General features: G+C 39.3%; 1 long non-coding RNA gene across 3 annotated transcripts in view; it reads right to left on the bottom strand.

Annotated features, from left to right (window-relative positions):
* The window catches only part of LOC144222285 (uncharacterized), a 98,556-nt gene that overhangs the window by 72,765 nt on the left and 4,778 nt on the right, over window positions 1-21,013 (bottom strand). For all 3 annotated transcript variants that reach the window (XR_013332362.1, XR_013332363.1, XR_013332364.1), the window contains exon 3: window positions 989-1,081. This is a non-coding gene — a long non-coding RNA (uncharacterized LOC144222285). The remainder of the gene's footprint in view (window positions 1-988; window positions 1,082-21,013) is intronic.

The following is a 21,013-nucleotide window of genomic DNA, read 5'->3' as shown; positions in this document are numbered from 1 at the left end:
ACTCCTAACACTTTCTAGGTCATCACAAGCAGTGCTGTTTTGTTTTGCTTTGTTTTGTTTACAAGAGTGATTTTAAGATGAGAGGAGGAAAAGGTGTAATCGCTGCCCTCCTGTGAACAACTGTGGTTAAAATAACGTGGTATAATTTAACTGCTCAGTATTAGACATGCAACAGTCCGCCTTCTATCGAGTCCCTGCGACATGTCAGGCACTGTGTTCAGCCATGGAGACAGAGCAGTGACCTCAAGGAGCTCACAGTCTGCAGGAAGTGAGACTTACCGGCTTCGGATCCTGCCGATTTAACATGAAAATATAGGGTACACAGTATATCACTTTCGTTTTCATCTATAAAATATGTAGTATACAGTTTTCCAAGGACCTTTACCTGGAACTTACTAAGAATCTGTCTGTGAACATCCTGCCTTCTATCAAGGATGGATCACTTAGCCTGTTGAAAGCTTAAAGAACACCTTAGGTAAGATGTCATGTATTCTACTATATAGATTTTTTTTTCCATTTGCTAGCCAGGTAGAGCTTACTCAGAGTTCTCTTAAATCCTGCACAGTTTTGGACCCCTTCTGCTCCTCCACAGGGAGCAAGGAAGAAAGTATTAAAGCTCACTTGGCCCTTCCATATGCTTCTCAAAAGCCTGTGTAAACATGTCTTAATAAATGTCACTGAAAGCAGTGTAAATAGTTGAAAATATAAATTTCTATTATGGTTTAAGAAAATAAACCTTATGAATCATCACTAGCCACTGTTAATATCTATTTGTATTCTTATACCTTTTTCAATATATTTGAACAAATACATAGTTTCTGGCACTATTTTTGTACTAGGGTAAAGGAGTTACTATGTATATTATGTTTAGCTTTAAAGTCATTTTAAATAATTGTGAGTGTTGATTTCTTGTCTTTCCTCTCCCCCCACCGTGAGAACCATGTCAGATGACTCTTCTATGACAAAATCACTTTAAAGGAACACTTACCCACCTATGATCCCTGTCAAATCAAGAGATGGTCAGAGTGGTCTTCTGTTGTGCAAACTCTTCACCTGTCAGTTGTTTACTCATTTTGCTATGCTTTGTAAAAATAAAAAGAAGAATGAATAAGTAGGTATGACTACTGCGTGATTATTAGGGGAATTTTAGGCAGGGAGGATGGGCCCAATGCTTTGAGAGACTTTAGGCTAACTAGCCTTTGGTCATATTAGGTGAAAAAATATGGCTTAATCAAATCCTTTCCTTAGTCACCTTAGTCAAGACTCCTCTCAGTAATAGTCTTTTTTTTTTTTTTTTAACATCCTTTGCTACCAATTTGAAGGCAACATTTTCCATACCTTCTGCACTTGAAGTAGGTAAAAGCTCTCTGAAGGGTGATTATTACTGGTTTCCTGTTGCATAAGGAGCTAAGGCTTAGGAGTTAAATACTTGACAAATGGCATGAGCTGGATTTGAGCCTGACCTGTCTAGTTTCAAAGCAGGTATTTATTCCATTTAGTTCTCTCTTTGAATTTTAATTCTAAACGTTCCAAAATCCATGCTTAGTGGAAATAATGGGCTATCTGCAAGCTTTAGAGATAAGATTTACCATACCCAGCAGGTTTGGTTGTGTTTGGGTTTTTACTATTAACATTCCTGTAGTTTATCTGAATAGCTATTGTCCCACCTTCACAAAAACCCAGATATCACCCTGTTTCAGTACTGCTAATGTAGAGGCATAGAAGTATAATTTAATTCAGAGTATCTGATTCCTTATTTAGTTTTGCTAATATGACAAGCCCTCTTCATGTGGGACAGAATATCTAGGCTATACCTAATCCATAAAACTAAAGACAAAAATAAAATGAAAGCCCATGTAAAATAATAGTTTAGATTTTCTGACCAGCAGGGGGCGTGAGAGTTTCTGTTTTATTTAAAGAAGTACGCCTCCCCTACTGGGTACAATGAATAAAACTGCTTTTTTTTTTTAATTTTTAAAAAATGTTTATTTTTGAGAGAGAGAACATGAGCAGGGAGAGGGGCAGAGAGAAAGAATCCCAAGCAGGCTCTACACTGACAATACAGAGCCCCACGTGGGGCATGAGATCATGACCTGAGCTGAAATCAAGAGTCAGACACTTAACCAACTGAGCTGCCCAAGTGTCCCTAAATTTTTTTATTTTACTGTTAATTTATTTTTGAGAGAGAGAGAGAGACAGCATGAGCTGAGAAGGGGAAGAGAGAGGATGACACAGAATCTGAAGCAGGCTCCAGGCTCTGAGCTGTCAGCACAGTCTGACATGGGCTCAAACTCACTCATGAGCTGTGAGATCATGTCCTGAGCTGAAGTCGAATGCGTAATAGACTGAGCCACCCACGTGCCTCCAAACAGATTTTTAAAAGATTTTTACCACCTAAAGAAAAACAAAATGGAAATAATCAAGATAATTAATTCTTTGTTACTGCTCTTTGTTCAGTGATCATTTCACCAAGATGTCTTCCAAACAATAACTGATCATCTGAAGGCTCTGATTGATACTTGATATTCATTCCATCCAGGAGACAGCATCCCATTTTGCAGAAAAAGAAAGCTATATGACAACTCTCTTGAACTCACATTCTTGCTAGTAACTGTGCTGCCTTCTCAACAAACCGGGATTCCTATGTTTGATATAACCAAGTGTCAAAATATGGTTCTCTCTTTTTAAGACACTTGACATTAAATCCACAGAAACTCTTTGAACTTGCAGATAATGTTCTGGGATTTTAAGCTATATTCAGCCTTGGCAAACAAACAAAAACTATGTTTCCAGTTCACAAACCATTTTTTCAAAATAAACATGCAGAAAAGTTATGAATGGGATCAAAATAATTATTTGAAACCAAAAGAAATCAAATTAATTAAATGGTATACATGATTTCTCTCTGGCTTGCCTCAGTGTGTGTGTGTGTGTGTGTGTGTGTGTGTGTGTAAAATATACAAGAACAAAGTTGACTTTCTCAATCATCTGACAGCAATCTCAATGGTACTTTTTAGGATTCTTCTTTCTAAATTGCCATGTAAGGGACAAGATTGCATGGCCACACGGTGGTGGGCAGCAGGGGGGACGCAATAAACATAGACTGTCACAATAGCTTTCAACCTTAATATCCTCAACGTTAATTACTTTTAAAGCCATATATCACTTCATATCACTGTTTATCCTTACCCAACAGGAGTGTTTTTAGACTCTATCTGACATATCCCTGAATGTCTATCTAGCATATTCCTGTAAGAAATAAGCTGCTCCCTTTACCAACCGGCCCTCTGAAATTCAGGGATTCTCTGGTCTCACCCAAGGAAGAAAGGCATAAAACATGGTTAATGACTGCCTCAGCTACCACTGCTTGCTCTGCTCAACTGTGCTCACCTGCGCTCATGTTCTCTCTCACCTCGTGCATGCAAGCCAATAGGAGTCATTTCTAAGGGTGCTCTACTGAGTCTGTTAGAATAAGTTATAGATTTCTTGAGAGACGAAGGGACCATTATGTCCTACCATTATTCCCTCTTTTTTGAAACTCTGTTTCCTTTTTTCTGTTCTAGCTCCATCCCCTGGGCCTTCAAACACATTTGATTCTCTTGTGCCTAAGAACACCTTGAGTCACACAGCCTTCCTCACCCACCAGCAGCTCTGCATCTTCCTTGTACTTTGAAGGTACTCGACAAATACTGAGTGAAAGAGCAGATTGCCATAATTTTCCACCTGAGCTAATTTTTTTTTTTATAAATAAAGGGGAAGGTAATTCCACTGAAGGACAATATAGTGTTTTTAGAAATTATCAGTTGGATAAGAGCTGAAATTTAAGATGAAAAAACAAGTTGAATAAAATAATTTCTTAGGAAGAGTATTTGTTTTCTACTGTGAAAAATAAGTTAGCTACCAGACTTTCATTAATAAACTGATAGCCGTTGGTGGCATTACCCCCAGTGGGACTTTTACCATATTGCTACAAACCAAGCAAAAGTCATAAGGGCTAGAGGCCAACAATCTTATAGAGAAGGATTTATACTTAAAAAAAATAAGCAAACAAAAGTCAACAGATGTTTATTCATTCACAAATAGTTTATTCTCTACCAAACCAGGAGTAAACTAAAAAGGCATGGCCTCACAGAGCTTCTAGTCCAATGGAGGGTACATACAGGGAACACTTATCTCTGGTTTGTGCATTGAGGGTGGGAAGTGGAGGTACTTAATTCAAACTTGAGGGTTCACAGTTGGCTTCCTTTAGGGTGTGTTATTTGGTTTAGCCAAGTGAAAAGGGAGAACATTCCAGGCAGAAGAAACAATATGTGTGAAGATCTAGCGGTAGCAGACTAGAGAACTTGAAAATCTTCGCATTATTTATTTATTTAAATACTTGTTAGGTGTTTTTATATATAGTTCTTTTATTTTTGAGACAGAGAGAGACAGAGCATGAGCAGGGGAGGGGCAGAGAGAGAGGAAGACACAGAATCCGAAACAAGCCCCAGGTTCTGGGCTGCCAGCATAGAACCCAATGCGGGGCTCAAACCCACAAACTGCGAGATAATGACCTGAGCTGAAGGCGGACGCTTAACCGACTGAGCCACCCAGGTGCCCCACTACTTGTTAGTTTTATAGTTATGAATGATGACAATTAAAGCTACTTATAAAGTATCAATGTTATGTATAGATCTTTATAAATGTATAAAAGAAAGCATATGTGCTTTCATAAATGTATATTTGAACTCTTAAGAAAGAGAAATTCCCAGAGGCCAAAATAAAGCTAATTAAAAATTAAATCAGTAAGCATGTGAACTTATACTTTGTCAGACCTAGGAATCTTTGCAGATCTATATAATTAAGGGTGTTTAATGACCACCCAAACAGGAAATAAGGTATTTAGGTAATGGTTCTCCAAGTAAAGCTGAAACTTTTGAAAAAAGTGAATTGAGGAAGCAATGCTACTCCGGGAGGAATCATTAATTTTTCACTCTTGTTTTCCAAATGAAGGAACACCTCTAAAATAACACTTTTAGCCTCTTGTTTCACCTCTAACTCAACTCAGTCAAATACCTGATTGGAAGGTGATAGCCATCAGTCCACAGCCCTTAACTGGGTGAAGTAAATCTAATAAAAAAGTGAATGCTGGATATTTGTTACTTTTCTTTAACTTTCTAACCCTGATCCAATGTAAGTTGGAAATCCTAGGTAAATGTGTCTGGTTATGTGGCCTGTTTCAACATCTAGTCTGCTTAAGTGGTGGTTTTTGAGGCAGGGAAGGTTAGCAAACCCATTTAATCATAGCATGTTCTCCAACCTATACATGTTCTTCAAACACCTTATTTACCTAATTATCTCTCCAAAGCTCCACATCAGCCAGCATCATATGGTTTTCTTGGAGTGCTATGCCTATCTCCTGTAAGGTCTTTCTAGACTGTCATTCTGCAACATCAGTGGGCCATTTCAATCAATGGCTTCTCCTGCTTCTGATCAATGTGGTAAATCTGCAGTTTCCATAGTCCTTCATAGGCTGTGCTGTTCGAGGAACATAATGTACAAGTCAGAACATTCTTCTTACTTAGCTGCTAGTGGCTGTATAGAAGGCAGGAGTGAGACAACATTGAACGAGATCCCATTTTAGGTAGGAATGCAGTGAATATGGCCCAAAGACTTGAAGAAAAGCATAGTTTTAAGGTGTTTTGTCTTATTTTGTGTTATAAAATTATGAAAGGTAAATTTAACATGACCAGAAATTATCATTCATATTTTTCTTCTGCCTATTCTAAGACTTGCATTTATGATGATCATCACTTGATGATCATCAGCTCACTGGCAGCCAGTATTCACAGGCAGTACAATGGATGTGGCAGTGTCAGAACTAATAATATAACCAATGTAAATAAATGGGATTAGGGAACTGCAAAAGCAAGAAGATACTATTTTCACACAAACAGGTTCTAAAGAGCCACGACATTGTGAGTATAACAGAGTTGCTCTTTTTTTCCCTCTCAGTGGGAATTATGAAATTAGGGAGGAAGAGCACATTTGACAATGAAATACACAAGCAAATGGTTCCTGAACCTGAAGAAGAAGAGATGGTACCTAGACACGACTGGTGTGAGCTGGTGTTCCCAAACACTACCTGGACAATGAAATGTGTAAACATCTCCTCTGTACTCAATCTTCTAAATTTTTCACTGAAAATTTTAATTGTATCAGACTCCGATTCCTGGTTTAATAAATTACCAGAAATGCACGTACTTAAAACAACACAAACATTATCTTACAGTTCAGGAGATCAGAGGTGTAAAATGTGTCAGCACTGCTGCATTCCTTCTAAAGGCCATTTCTCTGCCCTTTTGAGATTTTAGGGCCCACATGCATTGCTTATTTCGTGGTCTCTTCCTTCATCTTCAAAAAAGAAAAGTAGATTCTGCCTCTATTCCATTTAGGTAAGCAAACATTTATATGATAAAATAGATTTTATGGGGTTTTTGAAAGATATAAACAAAATGTGTTAAGTGCCTAGCACAAGAAGTATACACGTGAGAGACTAGCAGACCACAGTCATTGTTACTCTTTTCACAATGATGATATCGATGCAAGATTTCTATCCCAGAAGTTAAAATCTTAAGAAGAAGAAACCTGACTACTGAAAGCACATCCAGAATGAGTTAAACTTAGATTGTGCTTTGCCATGTATCAAGCTCTTTCACATGCATGATCTTATTTCATCTCACCCGCAATTCTGTGAGACACAGGCATTATTTTCATTCCTGATTTTCTGATGATGAAACTGAGTCTTGATGACTCCACTGCTTCACCACTTGTAGGCTGCAGAATTGCCACTTGAATCCAAGACTCCCCCCCGCCCCCCATCAAATCTGCTATACTTTTCATTACAAAATAGGTCTGCTCTCTCTAACAGTTCCAAATGGTCTGGCTTTTACTATGTAAATCAGTCATTTTCAAAGCATGGTTCTGGACCAGCAGCATCAGCATCACCTGTTAAAAGTACAGATAGATGCTCAGGCCCCATGCCTGATCTGCGGAGGGTGAGGCTGAGCAAGATGAGTTTTTTATTAGCCCTCCAGGTTATTCTGGTGTATGCTAAAGTTGGAAAACCACTGATCAAAAATAGTGCTCTTTTCTTCTAACTGCTTAATCCCAAGCTTAAAGCCATGTAAGTAATCACTCAGTGATTAAACTTTTATTAGAGAGATTCCTAGAAGTCTTCAGAGCAAACTCATTGAAAACTTTGTTCTAATTATTTGGATTTTTCATCTCAACAAAATTACAACATATTCCATCTATGTAGGAAAGAGAAAAGTAAAAAACCTGGCGGCTTTTAGATTAAATTTCAATAGGAACAGAAGTAGGATAATAATGAGGGTTTCCATTCATCTATTGATCTATTGATGGACAGCTGGGTTGCTTCCATAGTTTGGCTATTGTAAATAATGCTGCAATAAAACTCGGGGTGCATGTATTCCTTCAAATTAGTGTTTTTGTTATTCTTCGGGTAAATAACTAGTAGTGCAAATTCCTGGATCCTAGGGTAGTTCTAGTTTTAACTTTTTGAGAAACCTCCATACTGTCTTCCACAGTGGCTATACTGGTTTGAGCTCCCACCAACAGTGAACAAGGGTTCCTTTTCCCCAAAATATCCTCACCAACACTTGTTTCTTAAGTTTTTTATTTTAGCCATTCTGACAGGTGTAAGGTGATGATTTGCATTTCCCTGATGATGAGTGATGTTGAGAGCATCTTTTCATGTATCTGTTGGAAATCTGTATGTCTTCTTTGGAGATATGTTTGTTCATGTCTCCTGCTCATTTTTTAATTGGAATATTTGGCTTTTGGGTGTTGAGTTGTATAAGTTCTTTATATATTTTGATTACTGATCCTTTATTGGACATGTCATTTGCAAATATTTCCTCCTATTCAGTAGACTGTCTTTTAGTTTAGTTTTGTTTTTTCTTTGCTATGCAGAAGCTTTTTATTTTGATGTGGTATATATATGCAATGGAATATTATTCAGCCATAAAAAGAATGAAATCTTGCCATTTGCAATAACATGGATGGATCTAGAGTATAATGCTAAGCAAAATAAGCCAGTCAGAGAAAGACAAATACCATATGAGTTCACTCATATGTGGAATTTAAAAAAAAAAACAAATGAACAAAGGGAAAAAAGAGACAAGCCAAAAAACAGACTCTTAACTATAGAGGACAAGCAGATGGTTACTAGACAGGGGGTTGGTTTGAGGGATGGGCAAAATAGGAGAAAGGGATTAAGTTACATTTATTTTGATGAGCACTGAGTAATATGTGGAACTGCTAAATCACCATATCATACTAATATTGAACCTAATGTAACTGTATGTTAACTACACTAGAATTAAAATTAAAAAAATAAGTTGTGGGGTACATGCGTACATACATACATAAAACGATGGTTTCCAGAATTTCCTCTCCTTCTGTATTATCTGTAATTGGTTAAGCAGGACCTTGAAAGATTAGCTCTATTATCAGTCCTCCTCCTCCTCCTCACTTATCATATGCTTTCGGAACACTTAATTGCAACAGGCCAGAATGATGAGATGAAGTCCTCTCACAGTTGGAACAAAGACAGATTGTATGTGGCACGCCATAGGCTGAGAGGGGCAAAGGGAGAGCTGACGTTTTAGATGTTATAAATACTGCTTACTGGTAATACACCAAATTATTTCTAGATCTGGGAGTAAGGGCAAAGGTTCTCATTCTGATTTATCATCTATGTCCTGATGGGTTGAATCAACATCCAGGAGCAATTTGGGAGGGCAGAGATCCCTGCAGGTGGCCACAGCAAAGGTCCAACACCAGAGGCCCCGCAGGTTACCAGAGCTCCTTAGCAGAAGCAAGGGACCAATCCAGCTTTGAAAGAGGCCCTGGGGGGGAGGGCGGCACCAGGGTGGCTCAGTCGGTTGGGCGTCCGACTTCGGCTCAGGTCATGATCTCACAGTTCGTGGGTTCGAGCCCCGCGTCGGGCTCTGTGCTGACAGCCAGCTCAGAGCCTGGAGCCTGTTCCAGAGTCTGTGTCTCCCTCTCTCTCTGACCCTCCCCTGCTCACACTCTGTCTCTCTCAGAAATAAATAAAACATTAAAAAAAAAAAACATTAAAAAAAAAAAAGAGAGAAAAAAAAAGAAAGAGGCCCTGGGGAAGACTCCTAAAAGCATCCCCGAGGTAAAGCAGTCTGCCCCGAGTCTACCGTGGAGTGTCAGCATTTCAAAGTTTAGAAGAGAAGGTGAGACTAGCAGTGCTTTCAGCAGAAGCCCAGATCCAGAGTAAGGTTAGTCCTCTGCTCAGCCTTAGGCTTTCCTTGCCCCTGTAGTTTGAAGCCTTTCCAAAACCTGGGGTATACTCTGGATGAGAGTGGGGCTATTCCAACTCTACAGGGAAAGAGCTACACCCTGGCCAGAGAAGAGACCCTGGCATCTGTCCTGTTAGAGGTACAGTGAGAAATCTTTCTGCAGAGCCCTACACCTCAGTTGGCCCCCAAGAGCCATGAAGCCAGTGTTCTGGGCACAATTGGCAGGTGATTTGATGTCTAAAGAGGGCTTTTCTATAGAATTCCCAGAGGACAATTCCCTGCAGCACAGCAAGGCCTTCTAGCGGAGTAGAGGGAAGGAGGGGAACATTTATTAAGCAGTAACTATGTGTCAGGCCTCTTCTATACATTAACTCATTTTATCCTTACAACAGTCTCACTTAGTAGATAACTGTATCCCCATTTTTCAGACAAGAAAACAAGGCAGAGGAAGTTAGGTTACTTACTCAAAGTCACACAGCTTGCAGGTGGCATAGCCAGAATATGAACTTCGGTCTGGCCTCAAAGTCCCTGCTCTCCTCACTACATTGCTATCACAGCAGAAGGAGCCCAATGAGCTCAACACCTGTCTCTGAGCAAAGGGCACTTCGGGGCTTCCCAAGCGGCTGTTGACCACAGATCAATGGAGGTCACAGTGTAGATATCACCTGTGCCATCTTTGCTGAGCCACAGACAGACATCCTAATTATGCTGTCCTAAGGGAGAATCATTATGCACTTCTCCTACCATGGAACAAGGAGATGGAGATCAAAGGACAGCGGAGTCCTCACGGATGATCCCTATTTATTTTGCCTATTCCTCTTTCTCCATCCAAACCTCTTTCCTTCATGTTACCCCCATACATCCCAATTTAAACAGAAAGCCATCATCAATTTTTTTTGTTATCTCTTACAAGAATAAGAAAAAGGCTACGGAAAACATTTTATTGCAATGGAGGCCAAACAGCATTGCAGCAGCAATCTGCTTATTTCAGCATAATCCTCTAAGTGCTCTTTGATTTGCCCTAAACAAGCTTGATATACAACACAGTCATAACCATCAGTGATATTTCAGCCAGTTAATCATTCATTAGGCTATCTAAGTCAGAACAACAGCTTTCTGTGAAGTTTGTATTTCCATTTTCAAGTTGGCCAAAGTGACCTCTTTTAGATACAGGACTGCTTTCTGCTCGAAATATATAACTTATTATTCCCAAGTGGGGATTTTAACTCTGATGGAACAGTGCGATAGTAATTAATGCTTCACTCTATATATGCCGCCTACAAATATATCCTTCATTTTGCAAGCTGTTTGCAGGACAGTTCCATGACAGAATCCGTTCCTCCATACTAGGACAAGGTTCCTGGGAAGCACTGACTCAGGGGTACCAGTTGCCAGACAGAGCAAACAATTTGGAATGGAATAGAAGGAGAGCATTTGTAGATAGCCCAGGGTGTTCTTGTCATGGCCTAGATGTAGGAAGGAACACTTACTCTCATCTTTGTGAGCTGATTTTACTACGGCCATTTGGTCAGTCAATCTCATTTAGGAATTTTGCCCAAAGAATAAAGATGGGCATACACTGCAAGAGTGGGACATCAGCCTCTGGGATACAGTATATACTCATCAATAACTGTTGTATGGTGCTCTGTCTTCAATGGGTAGAATATATGGGTCTGAGAAATAAAGAGTAAAAGTAAAAGCTGCCCTACTGCCACCACTTGCCACTCCAACTCTGTCCTCTATGAGTTAGGAAATCCCATCTCCCAAGAGGCCAATAGGCAAGGAAAGAAGTTACCATCCTGGCAGGAATAATGAACCCAGAGTATCAAAAGATAGGGTTGCTTTTACACCGTGGGAGCAGGAAGAAATACGTTTGGTACCCAGACTGGCCATCTAGGTGGGCCATATGTTGGAGAAAGTGCAATGTCTTTCTCTTTAGGTCTTTCTACATGGGCTGGTCAGATCCCCCAGAGAAGACTCTTCCAAAATCTTGTATAGAGAGTAAAGGCCTGGCTTCCAGTGTTGTAAAAAGTGAATAAGGTGGATGTCTCAATATTTAATAGGCAGATATTCAACTAATCTTCCAATTCCTTTACAAATTTCTTGAGTATTTGTGTCCTCAACTGTGTCTACTTTTCCTCAGTCAAGTTCTGATTTAACTTCTCTGGAGAGTAATTTCGCTGGCTGTGAGGGACAATTACTCACGGGTTAGTATAGAGAGGGTGATTTGAGAATTTAACTGCTTCTTTAAATATTTTCAATCAGTTCACCATATTTCAACTAGCTCCTTCTATCCCATCTTCCAGAGATACCAATTATGGAGTCTTCTGAAGATTCTGCATATACATTAAGTTGGTCTGATTCCCTCCCATCACCCCTCACCCTATCTCAGGTTTGGCTTTCTCGGTTCTACCGAGAAATGGATGAATTTGCCATTCATCCATCTACTTTCCAGATTTAAAAATTTTCTTGATACTGTCTCATCTTCTCTTTTCCCCATCTCTGTGGATTTTTGCCTTTATAAAAATTTTAGTGAGATCTTAAAAGGGAACAAAAGTAGACACATGTATTAGGACTACTGTCTTTAGTAGGAAATGTGACTTAAGAAAAATGAAGACACACAAGGTCTGTTACTCAGTAATTTCACTTCTGGGTAAACTCCTGATATGTGTACCAGGAGAGATGTGCAGAAATGTTCATAGCAGTATTAACAATCAATAAAAAGTAACTCATGGATGAATCTTAAAAACATAATGCTTAGCTGCTTAAAAGCTACAGAAGCACGTATACAGTATAAAATAAATTTGTTCAGTTGAGGGGAGCCTGGGTGGCTCAGTCAGTTAAGCGTCCGACTTTGGCTCAGGTCATGATCTCACAGTCCATGGGTTTGAGCCCCGCATCAGGCTCTGTGCTGACAGCTCAGAGACTGAAGCCTGCTTTGGATTCTGTGTCTCCCGTCCCCAACTCACTCTCTGTCTCTCTCTCAAAAAATAAAATAAAGACATTTAAATTTTTTTTTAATTTGTTCAGTTGAAAAACATTAAAAATCCTAAAAATGTATTGTCAGTTACTAGTATCTTTAATATATTTAATAAAACCATTGAAAAAAAGCAAAGCAATGATAAACATAAAAAAAATCAAAGCAGTAGTTACCCTTGGTTGCACAGAAACAGAGAGTCAAAATTGGGGATGAAAATAAGGAGCTTCAACAATATTCACAATTGTTAGGGTCCCCATAAGCAAATCCTGTTATGAGAACTTAAGTGTAACTAGCTTATTTTGGAAGGTCATCTCAGCAAATACTGGTAAGAGAGTAGAGAAGTAAGATGGGAAGGGAAGGAAAGGCAAAGAAAAGTAGTCAACACAAGGTAAGTTATAAGCAGATTATTACTGCGGACGACCGAGGCTGAATATCACTGGGGACCTCTTGAAGACTGTATAGAATACAAGTCAAAGTCATCCTACCTGAGGGACAAAGAAGCTTAGATATCCATCTCCCAGCTCGTGCCCATTATTAGTTGAGGTATGCTTCTGATGGCCTTAAATCTGCCCTAAGTCCAGCATGCCCTGCTTCCATGGGCTAAGCATGCGTCTTGACCAGAGGAAATCCTGCAGGCAAAGCATCGCAGGTGCTGAAAGCAGAGAGCCACTAGTGCTTTTGGGGAAAGTGAGCACTAATGGGGTAAGCCTGCCACAGTACTATTCTACTTTTCCAACTAAAAGTGGCTAAAATGGGATTTATCTGGTTATTCTTCATACTATATGTGTGAAGTGTATTATTTCATATCAATGCTAATGTTAATTAAGAATATTAAAGTAAACTTGTACATGTTTCTTGAATTCCCACTTTATTCTTTGGGTGATTTAGAAATGTGAACTTCAAAATATGTTTCATTTTCAGTGACCTTCTGCTCACTTGCAGCAATGGGGCCACAGATTCCCTGGTGTCACTGGGCCCTAATTCATTCTCTGAACAAGCTGGCCTTTCACTGCAGGAGGGCCATTGTAATTCAGTGTAAATACAGTCATTTATAAAGCAGCAGGAACTGATCTGCAAGAACTCTTCAGACAGTACATTTTAGGAGAGCAACATGGTGTGAAATTCAATTCAATTTGTGTCTCTGCTTTTGTATTATATGGATAATTTTTACATGGTAAAATTTTGGCTTTTGGGGTTTTAGAACTCACATACCATGGGTAAGACAACTTTGTGGATTATAATTAACTCAAATCCCAATTATGCTATTCTAAGCAAGAATGGTTCTTTATAATCCTCTTTTCTGGGACCAGCATATTATAGTTTAGTTTTTGAGCCAGATGCCTTTTAGGTTCTGCTTATGGAGACCAAGACAACAATAGCTAACAACTGGATGTTTTCTAGGATAATACATTGCTGTTGGACTCAAGGGGATACTTACTAATTTGTATTTGGTTATACAAATAGGTCAAAGGTGCTTTAATTGAATTTAGAGATTTCTGACTACTCAAAATCATTGGAGCCAACTGCTCTGTATTAAGTCAGCTGAACAGACAACAAATATTTATTGACTAAATTACCCTTTTAATACATCAGCTTTAAAAAAGTTTGAAAAGAGGTTTAAAAAAAATCTCAGTGCCTACAATGACAGGCATAGCTGTATTCTTTGACACAAAGTTTGACTTAATCCACTAGGTGAAAACAATTTCCTCTAAGGCAGCTGAAGGGTAATAAAAACGCTCTTTACAAAGGAACTGACAATTATTAGCTTGAAGGCCCTTAGTTTTTCTCTGAACAAGACAGTCTCATCAGTCTACCTCTGGAAGTGAGTCCCCATTTACACTGACAAACTAATCAGAAATTATGGAATGAGCTGTTTCAGAACAGCTAATAAAAATGGACTCTGTAGATGTGGGGATGTAAGCAGAATAGAGCAGTTGGTAACATGACATGTTTTTTTTTATTTTTTTAAATTTTTTTAAATTTATTTCTGACAGAGAGAGACAGCATGAGTAGGGGAGGGTCGGAGAGAGAGAGAGACACAAAATCTGAAACAAGCTCCAGGCTCTGAGCTAGCTGTCAGCACATGGCCCAACATGGGACTTGAACTCACGAACTGTGAGATCATGACCTGAGCCGAAGTTGGATGCTTAAATGACTGAGCCACCCAGGCACCCCAATAACATGACATGTTTTAGGGGGCATTTTTTGAAAAGTTTGTTTCTTTTTTTTTAATTAATTAATTATTTTAAATAGTTTATTGTCAAGTTGGTTTCCATATAACACCCAGTGCTCATCCCCATAAGTGCCCTCCTCCATGCCCATCACCCCCCTCCCCTCCCCGCACCCCCATCAGCCCTCAGTTTGTTATCAGCATTCATGCGTCTCTCATGGTTTGCCTCCCTCCCTCTCCCCAATTATTTTGCCCCTTCTCCCCCATGGTCCTCCGTTAAGTTTCTCCTAATCATCCTACACGTGCAAACATATGGTATCTGTCCTTCTCTGCCTGACTTATTTCGCTAAGCATAACACCCTCAAGGTCCATCCATGTTGCTCCACATGGCCAGATCTCATTCTTTCTCATTGCCATGTAGTATTCCATGGTATAGATAAACCACATCTTCTTGATCCATTCGTCAGTTGATGGACACTTAGGCTCTTTCCATGTTTTAGCTATTGTTGAGAGTGCTGCTATGAACATTGGGGTCCATGTGCCCCTATGTATCAGCACTTCTGTATCCCTTGGGTAAATTCCTAGCAGTGCTATTGCTGGGTCATAGGGGAGTTCTAGTGTTAATTTTTTGAGGAATCTCCACACTGTTTTCCAGAGGGGCTGCACCAGTTTACATTCCCACCAACAGTTAGGGGACATTTCTAACAGGAGAATAAAATACACTGTGACTCTTTTGAATTTTACATATCAGTCTAGGCTCAGGGCCAACTTGGTGAGGCAGACCAATTTAGTATTCCCTTTGTAACTGTAAATGCATCTCTTAAAATGAATTAGTCAGTAGCTTTTGAAAATTGTCTCTTTTTTTTAAGTTTTATTTATTGAAGTGATCTCTACACCCAACATAGGGCTCGAACTCATGACCCTAAGATCAAGAGTCACATGTTCTTCTGACTAAACCAGCCAGCCTCCCTAAAGATTGTCTTTATTCTCTTTATTCTCCTTCATATCCAACCCCAGTAAATGAGTGGATGGATTGATGGGTGGATAAGTAGGTAGACAGACAGATGGATAACTATAATTTAAGTTGGAAAATTTGACCAATACAACAGTACACAAAATACATTTCAAAGGGAGTTGTTAGACCACAGAGCCTAAATTTCAACATAGGTATGAAAGATGATGGCAATGCAAAGAATTTTTTTGAGGATTATTTCATTGGAAAGAGAGATGTAATGTGGGTGAACAATGACACAAGTTGTTTGGAGTGAACCTCATGATAGTCACAGAATTAAGTAAGGATCTCCTGCATTAACCCTGTCTTCATCAAAAACTTTGATATCTTGCCCATCATATTTTTCACATTAATATTTATTTCTTTAAGTGTTTCACTACTGTTTATCTTGATTGCTGTGTTTTTTGGCATCCCCTTTACTTTTGCTCTTAAGGTGAGTGCCTTCCTAGCTTCACCCTAGTCCCAGTCCTGATTGAGGGGGACCAGGTAATCATGTGTGACCCTCACCTGTGTCTGCTAAAGCAGCCCATTAGGGCAGGATAGAGGTGGGTCACGAGAAAGGTACTGCATCCTCCTTTCATAGTGGGTCAAAAGTGTGGGAATTCTAGGAACTAGATGAAAACTAATGGTAGGAATAGTAGCCTGGGGTGATTTAAAAAGGTATCTTGTCCAAGAGGATAGACTGAGAGAATTGAGGACAACCTCAGAGTTGGCGGGGCAGAAGCCAAGGGGCACTTAGAGTGACCAACAGAAGGTGAGGCACTGCTACATCTGGAGAGTGAAACTGAGGTCCACCTCTCTACCCTCCACTCTACCTTCTACCCTAGAGGCAACAAAGCAAGAAGGTTTAGGGCATACTCTGCCCAGAAGACTGTGGGCCTGCCTGCAGCCAGGCCCTGGAATGAAGGTAGGATGTAGAAGAGAAATCTTAACTTTGAATGAAGAGTAAAGTATTCTATAATATGTTAGACAAAACATTCCCAAATACTGAATTAAAACTCCAATTTTGATATTAAAGTGGCCTTAGGACTCAAGACCAAGTTGCAAAACTCCAGGAGCATTATTCCCATTAGAATCTAATGGAGCTAAACTCCAAGAGACTCATTTATAAAAATTGCAAATGGTGCCCCCTGGAGTTGTGTGACTTGGAGAACATTTTATTACTTAATAGGTGGGAAAAACAAGGGACTTCCTGGGTTTTTAGACAGGCACAGGAAGGGGCACCTGGGTGATTCAGTCGGTTGAGCATCCAACTTCGGCTCAGGTCATGATCTCACCACTTGTGGGTTTGAGCCCCACATCAGGCTCTGTGCTGACAGCTCAGAGCCTGGAGCCTGCTTCAGATTCTGTGTCTCCCTGTCTCTCTGTCCCTTCCATGCTCATACTCTGTCTCTCTCTCTCTCTGTTTCTCAATAATAAATAAATGTTTAAAAAAAGAAAATTTTAAATAGGCACAGGAAAAAACTTCTCCCAGTGAAAGATAAAGACAAAAATAAATTTGCATTTTAGTTAAACTCCATAAATTGTGCTCATTCAATGTCTGGTTACAGAAGGACGAATAGAGGAATAAATGGATGAATAAACAAACAGATTGTAAAAGGCCAATTTAAGTTATTGAAGAGAGTGATTCTATTTAAATTAATCTGTTTCTTTAACATGGAGATGATTTAAGAAGCAAATTCCTATTGAAAAGGGTATAAACATTCATTGGGGGCAAATTTCAATGTCTGACTGCCTGATGTTGTTTAGGGACTTTATCTGTATTTCAAAGGTTGGTGTTCCAGATAGATTAGCCAGCTGAAGAGAGAAGCCTGTGCCCTGATGCCCTTGCGAGATACCATACACAGCTGGTGCAGCTGGCATCTGCTATTGGGTCCTCAGTCCCTGACAGCCACCTGGGGCGTTCCCACATCTCCGTGGTTTTCTTTTCTCTAGGCTCACTTTTCTTATTTTCATTTCTCATTTCCCAGCAAGGTTACAACAATATTTAACTAGCCTTTTCTCTCAGATGAGTCCCTCAAATTCCTCCCATATTTGGTGCCAGATGAAACCTTCTAAAGTACAAATCTTGATCAAATGAAGATATGTGCATGGGTATCTACACACACAGCAATTTATATGGGTATACACATATCCATGCTTATGTGTACATACACATACATATATGTACATAGAAATGTATAAAAAATATACATACATATATGTGTGGGTACAAACATACATATATACTTAAAACTAGATGAATATAAATAAGTATTACATTAATTATGTACAGTTGGTAGAATTATAAGTCTTTGATTAATACTTTTTCTTTATGCTTTTTTGTATTTTCTAAGTGATTGGCATTTGCTGCTCATTAACCTTATAATATAAAAAAATTTTCTTAGTAATGTAGAGAAATTTTTTTTTTAATTTTTTAATGTTTATTTATTTCTGGGAGAGAGAGAGCATGAACAGGGAAGGGGCAGGGCGACGGTGGGGGAGGACAGAGGATCTGAAACGGGCTCTTTGCTGACAGCAGCGAGCCCGATGCGGGGCTTGAACTCACAAACNTGTAGAGAAATTTTTTTTTTAATTTTTTAATGTTTATTTATTTCTGAGAGAGAGAGAGCATGAACAGGGAAGGGGCAGGGCGGCGGGGGGGAGGACAGAGGATCTGAAACGGGCTCTTTGCTGACAGCAGCGAGCCCGATGCGGGGCTTGAACTCACAAACAATGAAACCGTGACCGGAGCCGAATTGGACGCTCAATCAACTGAGCCTCCTAGCCACCCCTGATGTAGAGGAATAGTTAATGAAATTGAAAAATGTTGATAGAGTTGTTAATTTTTAAATATTTGTAAAATAATGTATATAGTATAAGCCCATGTATCTGTGTAAAATGTATATTTTATATAAATGAATGGTATGTGTGTGCTAGTACTGACTACTTTGGGAGATGAGACCTTGATTGATCTTTACTTTTCTTTGTATTTAGTGATATTTTCAATAATTTCTATAGCGATATATTCAGTCGTGGTAGTCTCCCCACGAAGTGTGAGTCTCTACGGCAAGGATGCACAGCTATGCTAGAAGGTATAGCAAAGCCATCTGATGCTTTTCCTAAAACTAGTAACATTTTCTTGATCTCTAGAGTATTAGTTCTGCCATGCCTAAAAAGTAGTGCTTTGGCAACATCATTCTTTCACTCTGAGATAAGTTTGCTTCATTTCATCAAGGATCTAAAGTCCCTGTAGTATTCTGCCAACCAAATAGCTTTGGAGCCTATTATCTGCAATTAACTTTCCTCCAAAAAGCCTGCAAATGGAGGCTCCTTCATTAGGCTGAAAAACAGGAGATGGGGATCCAAATATTACACTGGGTAAACCCATGACTCTAGTACCAAAATAGAATGCAGTAGGGCACGGTTCATTATTAAACAACCTGCTAGCTGGTCAAATACTCACATGCTGCTGAACCCAGACTAGGAAACAAATGACACTTCTAAATAGGCAACGAAGTCTTTAATTAGGATACATAAGCTTATTTTGTACATATTTTGTACCCATTTTACATTGTCTCTGCCCTCAAATCTGAAAATCTCTTAGAAGAAAGAACTGGTTAATATATACTACAATCAATACAGTAAGTGTAAAGGAAAAGGGTTATGATGGCAATACTGGAGCACAGGCAAAGAAGAGTTAGCCCAGCAGGGAGGAAAAGGCAGGGTAGCTCATTAAATAAGTGATTGAGCTGATTCTTCAACGCTAAGTGGGTGTTAGGCAGAAAGAGTATGGCGTAAGGAGTGGGATTTACAGGCGGAGTTAGGAAGATGTAGAAAACACAGAGATGAGAGACACCATTGCACCTTGGATGCGGGAAGAGTAAAGCTGGGTGAACAGAAGTATGGAATATAGAATTTTATGCTGATGGTACTCTAGAATCACTGAATGGTAATAGGCAAAGACAGGACATGGTCAAATATATATATTCTATGAAGATAATTCTCTGGACAATCTGAGAGACTGAAGGAGGGGAACACCATTTAGATGACTGTAGTAACCTAGGTGAGAAATATTGACTATTGGAAAATATAAAGAGGGATATATTTAAGTGATAATAGGGAGTAAAAATTGATTGGTTGATAAAATGGAAAGCCAAAAACAGAGGAGAGGGAAGACTTTAGAATTATCCCTAGGATGGCAGGATCAATCACTCATAGGAAATATAAGAGGGGAAAACAAGGGCAAGTGGAAAGTTAAGCTCCTTTCTGGTTAAGCTCCTTTCTGGTTGTGTGGAGTTTGAGGAGCCAATAAAGCATGCAGGTAGAGAAACCTCATCAGGAATAGGTACCCAGTAGGAGAGAGATTTGGGTTGTAGCTCTAAATTTTGGAATCACAGAGATGGACACTCAAGACATGGGAATGAAAAAGCTGGCCCAGGTACACTGTGTGGAATGAAAAGAGATCTTGAGATGCAACTTTTTTTTTATTTTTATTTTTTTAGATTTATTTACTTTTGAGAGACAGAGAGAGACAGAGTGCAAGCTGGGGAGGAGCAGAGAATGAGATACAGAATCTGAAGGAGGCTCCAGGCTCCAAGCTGTCAGCACAGAGCCCGATGTGGGGCTTAAACTCAGAGACCATGAGATCATGACCTGAACCGAAGTTGGATGTTGAACCGACTGAGCCACCCAGGTGCCCTAAGATGCTACTATTAATATAAGGTAGCAAATGAGGAAGAATTGTCCATGGAAGGGCCTAAAAAGGAGCATTCAGATTAGTAAGATGAATATCAAGAGAGAATAAGTCAGGAAAAGAAAAAGAGAAATTCCAAAGGCGGAAGAGTCAATGGTCTGAATGCTGCAGTGACATAAAGGCCACGATGTGTGATTAGTGTTTGGCAACAAAAAAGTCATCTATAACCTCAGTGAGTAGTTTCAGTGGAGTAGTGAATATGAAAGCTGGTATTGCAGTAGATTAATGCACTATTAGATGCACTTACAGAAGAAAAGAATGTAGAGACAAGTATAGATCATTTTCTCAAAAAGCCTGGCTATAAAGAGAAGAAAAAAGGCGGAATAGGTTCGAGAAATGTCAAAAGAACCCAGAGAGAGTTCTTTTCACTTCTTAAGATGAGAAACACTTGATTGTCTTGATGTGAAGGAGAAAAGATTCTACCTCAGCGAAATAAATAAAAGAGAAATAGAAAGGTGGGGGGGCGGGAATCTTTGCATGTACCTTACTATTATAATTTCAAGTCTTGCTTCATCTTGACTGAAACTATGTATTCATTCTTCTACTTCTATGCTTTAGCATAGAGCCTAGGTTACAGTAATAATTCTAGTATTTGTTGAGTGAATAAGTGGGTAAAAGAATTTATAGGAGTAAAGAAAGTAATAACAGACAATATTGAAAATGAGAAGGTACAAATTGAGAGAATTATAATTGGATGGCTTATTTCCTCTGTGGAGTAATATGTAGGTCATCTGCTGAAGGCAAGAGAAGAAGACCACAGGAAAATGATTAGACTTAACAC

This window comes from Crocuta crocuta, unplaced genomic scaffold (genome assembly GCF_008692635.1).
Source record: "Crocuta crocuta isolate KB4526 unplaced genomic scaffold, BGI_CrCroc_1.0 scaffold451, whole genome shotgun sequence".
Taxonomy (NCBI): Eukaryota; Metazoa; Chordata; class Mammalia; order Carnivora; family Hyaenidae; genus Crocuta; species Crocuta crocuta.
This window is presented reverse-complemented; position numbering and strand designations above follow the sequence as displayed.